The 8,717-nt window shown below is 42.1% G+C and overlaps 1 pseudogene; it reads left to right on the top strand.

Annotated features, from left to right (window-relative positions):
- The first annotated feature begins 300 nt into the window (after positions 1–300).
- On the top strand, positions 301–1,135 carry LOC102743558 (protein PIMREG pseudogene; annotated as a pseudogene).
- The last annotated feature ends 7,582 nt before the right edge of the window (positions 1,136–8,717 follow it).

Here is an 8,717-nt window from a genome sequence, read left to right as displayed (position 1 = left end):
TTTTATTTAGATTTTCAAACCATATAAACTCAAGATATCTGAATTAAATGTTCTCAGAGAATTCGATGTGAAAAAAAATTTAAGGACTTATAAGAAAAACATTGCATTCTGTTCTGGTTTTAGGTCTAGCTAGAGAATACTGGGAGACTAAAATAGTTCAAGTCAACCTGCCTCCCATCTATCCCATAATCCATCAGCTTAGAATATTCTCTTTATCTACTGATCTCCCTTCTACTGGGGACTCTTCCTCCCATGTTCTATTTGTCATGTACTTATTTATGCTGACTGTATGCCCTAGAACATTCACAATCGTCTGATATAAAATATTGTGTCCTAGGTGGGGTGAGCTCTGAGTGGCTACGCTGGGTAGCTGGTCAGTGCTGGGGTCTGTTGTGGTCTGGTAGGCTGAATAGAGTCTTGACCAGGCAGAAGACTTCTAGGTGGTGGGGAGTGGGAGCCTACATGTGCCAGAGATCATTCCAGGGCCAGAAAAACCTGGAGGAGAATGAGACCAGCCATCTGGAGACCTCCATTTGGGCCCCAGGCTCCCTGTGCAGTCAGTTCCAGGGGAGGCTACCCCTTAAGAGCAGTCAGCTTCAGCTTCTTGGCAGGAGCCCCCTAGAAATGCTTGGAAACCCCAGCGCCAGGGCCTCCAGGCTGTGACTCCCTCATCTAAGTACGCCTTAGGTGGCATGCCCCAGAGAATCCAGGAGTCCTGCTAAAGTGGAACCAAGTGGCTGGTGACAACCCAGGTGAGAGCCAGGAGGAGGAGGAGAGGGGCACAGAAGGGCAATAGCCCCCGTTTCACAGCCTGAGCCAGAAGAGCACTCACCTGTCCGGAGCTGCCCCTGCCCCTGCCCGCTCAACCCTGGACCCCTGGATGAGGGAGTATCACGGACTTTCTGTCCAGACGGACCCATGTGCATACCCGCTGCAACCTCCCTCCAAGAAGGAGACTGCCTTCCAGAGCCCCTACTCCCTGACAGAACCCCTCTGCTCCCCCAGTGAGTCTGACAATGACCTAGAGCCTGTGGGAGCTGGAATTCAGCATCTCTAGAAGCTGTTGCAAGAACCAGCTGAAGCCATTGTGATTGAAGAGAGCAAGGACATGACTGTTTCTTTCATTTGTGACTGAGGAGAGTGCCTTCAGGTAATGTCCCCCTCCCAAGCGCCTTTCTGGGGTTCTTCTTCTCCCTCCTCTTCCGCATGCATGAACATGTACAAGAAGGGACTCTTTTCTGGAAAACCCCACAGAGCTGATGGATCCAGCAGAGTAGAAAGTGTGGAAGTCTTACCTGCCTGGATCCAGAGCTGCTGACCTCACTGACCCCATCATTAACTGAGTATACCAGGCTCCTAAGCAACTGGAGCCACCTTCCAGCTCCTCATTTTGGAGGGAAGACTATAGTGTCCCCCACTTGCCCTGCTTTGAGCACAGTGAGGGGCTGGAAAGGAGCTCTGTATTGCAGGACACAAGCCACATCTGACCACCATGCCATCACATCAGAATCTGTGCATCCCTGCAAGTTCCTGAGGAAGCCCCAGAGTCAGCAGTGCCCTTGGACCACTGCTAACAAGGGCCAAGGTGGAGGCTGCTCAGGGACGCTGCTCTCCTGCTCCAGCCACATCTGGTCCTGCCAGTGACCACCTGACCCAGCCTGAGAGTGACTTAGGGAGGAAAGTGGGGACAGTTGTTCACTTTATTCCCCTTTTGGGCTTGGAAATTCATCCCACACTTCAGCATTGTTGCTGAAGCCCAGATACCAGAAGGTATTGGGGAGCTCTGAACTGTGTACCCAGGAGTGGGATCTTTCAGGAATCATCCCTTATGTTGCCAGTGCCCAGACTCTAGGGAACCCAGTTCCTGCTCCTGTTCCCCCCACCAGAGCTCTGCAAGAAGGGATGGGAGAGATTTCCAGGCCCAAAGACCCTGGGCCCACGGGTACCTATTTATACTCAGCACAGGGCACTGTGGGTGTGCAAGGAGGGGTAGCACTATTCAGTAGTAATTTCTGCCCTTGGTGACTTATTTAAGAAATCTGCTTTGTCATTTTATTAGAAAGAAACCAGCATGGGACTTTCCTAGATAACACCTCTTTTTCATAGTAAAGACTCTTCCATAAAAATAAAATAAAATAAATAAAATAAAATATTCTGTCCCATTTCAGTAAATGTGGCCCAATTATTGGTTGAGAAAATATGGTGACTGTACATATACCTACTAATTAATGTATCACTTGTCTCTTAACCAGAGCTTATGTTCATGGCTTGGGTATGTCCTTGGTATGACATTGTTCTATGCTGACTTTGTTCCTCTCTGCAAAAAAAGACACTGGGAGAATGTGCGTGTAAGAAAAGAGTGTGTGTTTTAGGTGCAGTTAAACTTGCTCTTGAATCTATTTTCATCACTTGCTAGATTTTTTTCCCTCGCCAAGTCATTTAACCTCTTCCTATATGGCATGGAGATAATACTTCTTCCTTTCACCAAAATAGCATTTAAGTGAGATTACATGTTTATGACTAGTCTTGGTCATTAACACTTAGTGGGTACTCAATATATATGGTAAGGATTATTGTGGAACAATATTATTATAAGTTCATTATGTAAATGCAATGATCTTTCTGTTCATGATCACACTAGGTCTTCTCTTAAAGTATTGGTCATTATTTCTGTGAAATGAATTTATGGTTAGTGGTATTTTGCATGATCCTAAAATAGTATTTCTCAACCATGTGTAACCATCCATTAATCCCTTTCCCAAATTCACTGAGCCAGAAACTTCAGGGATGGCTGTGTTTACATACCCCACACAGGAATACTGAAGTGCCATCTGGTTAAGAACAACCAAGCCAAATATCTGAATAGGATTTGAAAGCAATATCTAAAGAACTTTTGCTTTCCTTCATGGTAATTTGCAGGGATCTTCAAGGAAAGTTACAGTGTCAGTGCTTGGAATTGGAAAACTGGCTCATCGGATGTTCTGGGTAGGACCATTTCTAAGCAGTAGAGAGTAAAAATATAGTGTTGTACAGTTTCTGGGTCCTGCACACATCATTTTCATGCAAGTGACATCTAGGGACAATGAACAGTAAAAACACCTTTTTTTTTTTTTTAAAGATTTTATTTATTTATTTGACAGAGAGAGAGATAGTGAGAGCAGGAACACAAGCAGGGGAAGTGGGAGAGGAAGAAGCAGGCTTCTTGCCGAGCAGGGAGCCCGATGTGGGACTCGATCCCAGGACCTTGGGATAGTGACCTGAGCCAAAGGCAGACGCTTAACGACTGAGCCACCCAGGCTCCCATAAAAACACCTTCTAACACCTTTACTTCTAACAGTAAAAACACCTTATGGTGGTAGTAGTGGGAGTTTTGCCTTGACAGGCAGGCCCACCAAAGTTCAGAAGCCCATTGCTATTTGTCTGACTTAGGCCCTACTCTTTGCCTCTCCCTGAGTCACCACTTGGAAGAACTACCTCTTTTATCCTAGCCTTCACTGTCTTTTTTTAAATTATTATCATGTTCAGTTAGCCACTGTATAGTACAATATTAGTTTTTGATGTAGTGTTCAATGATTCATCAGTTATGCATAACACCCAGTGCTCATCACAACACATGCCCTCCTTAATACCCATCACCCTACTACTTCTTCCCCCCACCCCCGTCCTCTCTGAAACCTTTAGTTTGTTTCCCGGGGTCCATAGTCTCTCATGGTTCATCTTCCTCTCTGATTTCTCCCCCTTCAGATTTCCCTCCCTTCCCCTGTGGTCCTCCATGTATTGCTTATGTTCCATACATGAGTGAAACCATATGATAATTGTCTTTCTCTACTTGACTTACTTCACTTAGCGTAATCCCCTCCAGTTCCATCCATGTCGATGCAAATGGTGGGTATTCATCCTTCCTGATGGCTGAATAATATTTCATTGTATATATGGACCATATCTTCTTTATCCATTCATTTGTTGATAACCCTCACTATCTTAAAGATGGTTCCCTAGGCATCACAGGATCCCCCAAGGCTTTCTCCTGGGTTTGCTTCATTGTAAAACATTACCCATTGTGAACTGTTGGTCAACCAGTCATTCTTCTCACCCTAGAACCCAGTTAAGGAGAAGTGGAAGAAGTGGAAGTGAGTGTGATGATGGTGTTTGGATTTCATCCACCACTGATTTGGTAATTAGCTCTAGAACCATGCATAGAATCATAGTCTCTGTGTATTTGGCCCATTATATTTTCCAAATTCCTTTATAAAGTTCTCTTCAGACTATTCATGGATGTATTTTCTGAAATCCAAATTGATATTCTGAATGACTCAGGACATGATGCCTCAAGCCATATCCAAGAAAAAAGAAAAGTTGTGCCCTATGAGAAATTATCCACCTAAATCAAAGACAGGTGAGAGATGAGCTCAGGGGATAGAGAAGATGAACTTAACAAGTAGCCTTTGCCCACCTCTGTGATAAATAGAAAACCCCGCCATTTTGAATAGTTTTATTTGCACAATTAATTTACAATTACCTAGATAACCTTTTAAAAAATAATCAAGCTCTTGCAAGATTTTGCATTAATTTCTCTTGATGCCTCATAAATGCAAAAGCACTTGCATTTGAGATGCATAAATAATGCAAATCATATCTCTATCTCTCTTTAACCGCCTAAAGTCTTATTTATGATCAGAACTTTTTCCAGTATCATTCTAACTGTAATACACCATTAAGAATGTCTCACAGAACATTTACAGTGTATTCTAGAAAGGAAATCTGGCATTAGTGCATTAGTGCCTTCTGTATTATGTGGGTAGAAATTCAGAATACCTTACTTGAAAAATGAGGACATGCTTCAAGATTAAGGATTAATTAACCAATTCATTCATTTATTCACCCACATCCATGTAACAAATATTAATTGACAATCTCCCTATGAGCAAGGTGCTGTTCTATCTGGAATTTTATCAAGAAACAGGACAGACGGGGTTTCTCTTCTCACAGATCTTACGTTTTAGTGAGGAAAGTGGTCAAAATAAGTAAACAAACAAGAAAAATATCAGGCTTAACTAATCCAGCAAAAATGACTTTCTTTTTAAACCAAAACCCAGCATGCCCAAGTCTAAAAAGGAGTCATAAAAATATGTTTTTAAAGCTAGTTTTTAAATGTCTCCATGTTAAAATTGTTCATCCCTTCTGTTTTTATAGAAAAGTCACTTAGCCCTCTAGTATTAAAAGGAGAGAAAAGTCATGAGAAATAAAAAATGTTCGAATAATTGGTATTAAGCAAACTGGTGGAAGAAGCTCCTTTAATGGTCTCCTGGCATCAGGGTCATCCAGGTCAGGAATCAAACACCTTTTCTCTTGTTCGCTGACTGCTCTCCTTACCCATTTCATCACATGCACTTACTCGGGTCACCCAAGTGGTTACAAACCTCCTTTGTTCTCATTTTCTAAGAGGGCACTTCTTTGTCACTGGTGACTCTAGAGAAGTCAATTATTTTTGACAACTGCTGCCCAGACAAAAGCAGAGATGATGGAAATGTTCAACACTTGGAAATACCTAGATTCCAAGTGTTGGGATTTCTAGGAGCTTTGGTCAGTTAAAATCTACCTTATTTATGTATTGTTTTTTTTTTTAGTGAGAAACATCAGTCATATAAATGAATGCCAAACCAATTCTCAGAAGGAAATTGCTTTGATATGGTCTACCCTTAATCAATGAAACTAGTATTATATATTTGCTTTTCATATCAATGACGTTTGAGGATCATTTTAAGGATAGGTGTTACTCTATTTCAGCCAAAACTCTCTCCCTGTTAATCTGAGCCAAATGTCCCATACATGGGTATACCAGTTTTTAAATTTTTGCAACTGATTTAAAAGCTATACAGACACCCATGTATGTAGGAGGCAAAATCTGTTTTTGGAACCTGTAGGAGCTACTTACATAAAATAAATAGAATTGTTAAATGAACAAACAACCTAACATTTAGACACAGAGGTATCTTTAAAAGTAGTAACATAAATATTAGTACAAGCAATGTGTCCAATTCTCTAAAGTCTGTATTTTGAAGACCACCGTTGATAAGGGTGTAGTTGTTTGTAGTCAACAAGCAGTGTTGAAAGATGAGAATTGGACAACATGTGGTACTTGTCCATGCCCTGTAATACTGTAATTACCTGATATCACCCTGTCTAGGTTAGTTTTTTCCTAGTAGTGAAAGATGTCTTAATAGAACATCAGCAGGCTCCTTGATGCAAGGGAGCACAATCAAGCAAGGTCAGACCCAGGGGCCAGCAAACTAAGTAACAGGGGCCAACAAGCTAATGTGGAGAAATTGAAAGCACAGATTACATATGGTACTCTTTACAGGAGCAAGATGCCCTCTAATGTTCCCTTCTGAATACAGGAAGGGTATGAAAGAGATGATTACTGGATTTTTTTCATACCACAACCTTTGTGTTTTTGTGGATACATGTCTGTTCATTCAATGCTTAGCCTGACCAACAGTGGCCTCCTTGAGAGAAAAGGACATAACTGATAACTAATTAATCATCTGTATGTTGTACAGTGCCTGGAAAAAAAATGCATGTCAAACTAAGATGATGATGAAATGAGTTAATTATAACAAATATGAAATTCCTATTTCTAATGAAGTCACTTTTTCATGAGGATCGGCACTGGTATATTATGCTGGTGTCTTTTGTTTTAATTTAATCTCTATTCTAGGTATACATTGACATATATTTGCTCAAATGTGTTAGCCTTGTCACACTGCTGGGCTCTTTGGTCAGGAAAATCAAATATATTTGCCTGTGTGTGGACTTACCTAACAGACATTCTACCATAAACAAAGAGCATTATACTCTTATGTATTTGCACAACTACCAATTTAGAATCTGAAGTTTCACTTTTGATTTTTTTGGTGGTGTCTCTTGTGGTACCCAAGAAATTCAGAAAATTGACAAGTATTACATATAGAAAATTCAAATCCTGGGAAAATGTGCTGGAAGAGAACAAAGATATTTGACAATGATTAGTATATGAACACTGTCATGTTATTTTCTGTAAAAAGGAAAGTACCCTCTAGGATATCATTTAATAAGTTTCATCTTCTCTAGGAAGTCTTCCCTTCTACCCTACCTGCTGCTTCCACACACATGCATATCTCTACCATACACTCTTGGCTCAGTTGTGTGCCCTTCTTCCATACTTTTCTACACTGCATATCACGTGGGTCCTTATCATACTATCTACAACACAGTCTGGTTATCTGTCTATCTACGTGTCTCCCAATTGACCATAAACACCTAAGTGAAAAGAGCAGAGCTTATTCATATTTGAATCCTTTGTTTTTATCACAATGCTTGGCTCACAGTAAGCTCTCAAGAGATGTGTGTTGCATTGAATTAAAATGACTTTCACTTGGGTTTAACAGTAGACTTAACAGATGGCTTACCCAACTTACTCAGGGGACAAGCCTCTGGTCTTATTTTCATTTGCATCCTGGCCATGATCTGGACTACTGTCAGTCATTATGGAATACAGAAAAGCAAACTGAGCTATGGTGAGTCAAACTAACTATACATAAGATATCCTTATTAGCAGAGTTCAGGCCATCAGACCAGTCAATTGCAACCTATGGTTATCATGAAAATACGGTTATGACTTTGACATTAACTCATCTTCCTTTCACCTGAAAAATATTTATGCTATAACAATTACAAAAATAACAACATTTAGTGAACATTTCTAGTAATCCAAACACTTAGATAAATGAGATTATTATTTCAGTTAACGGTCTGAATAACATTATTAGATAAAAGCCCTCTACTAAGTATACTTGTCCGTTTTTAAAGTATTTTGACTTACATTTAAAAATAAATGACAGAAAATGACAAAATTGCATAATTCCAGGCAAAATTCTTTTTAACATCAGATTTCTCTACCAAGATTTTGTTGTTATTGTTAATTCATCCTTCTATTCTCATTGCTGGTACACAGTGAATGCTCAGAAGTAACTAGAATTCGGAGGGGCGGAGCAAGATGGCGGAGGAGTAGGAGACCTGGATTTCGTCTCCTCTCAGGAATTCAGCTGGATAGGGATCAAACCATTCTGAACACCTACAAACCCAACAGGAGATCAAAGAAAGGAATAGCAACAACTCTCTGAACAGAAAAGCGACCACTTTCTGGAAGGTAGGATGTGTGGAGAAGTGAATCCGAGGTGATATTCGGGAGGATAGACGGCGGGGGAGGGGCCTCCGTCGGCCGCTTCTGGCAAGTGATAGAGCTGCGGAGCACAAAATCGGAACTTTTAAAAGTCTGCTCCGCCGAGGGACGTCACTCCAGTGGCTAAGCGGGGGGTGAAACCCTCCGGGACATAGTGGTCTCAGGACCCTCGGGGTCACAGAAAGACTGGGGGCACCTGAGTGTGGCAGAGCTCCCAGGTATCGGAGCCGGGAAGCCGGCTGCAGAGGCGGAGCCCAGGCGCGGGCTCTCAGCTCAGGGTTGCCATAAACCGTGATCCGTGGCATAGTCGGGCCCCTGCTCCTCCAGCAGGGACCCAACAAGTGGCAGGTCCGGGGAGACTCACCTTCCTCCCCCGGGAGGAGCTGCGCGGGAGTGCACCGCAGGGATCTGCTGGGTTTGGAGACTCACCCGGGGTCGGGTGCCAGAGATAGAAACGCGTGGTCACAGACCGGGTGAGCACGGAGTGTGGCCGGAG

Source organism: Leptonychotes weddellii, chromosome 8, assembly GCF_054177405.1.
Source record: "Leptonychotes weddellii isolate Sample4059 chromosome 8, ASM5417740v2, whole genome shotgun sequence".
Lineage (NCBI taxonomy): Eukaryota > Metazoa > Chordata > Mammalia > Carnivora > Phocidae > Leptonychotes > Leptonychotes weddellii.
Note: the sequence above shows the minus strand (reverse complement) of the source record. Positions and strands in the feature narration are given on the sequence as shown.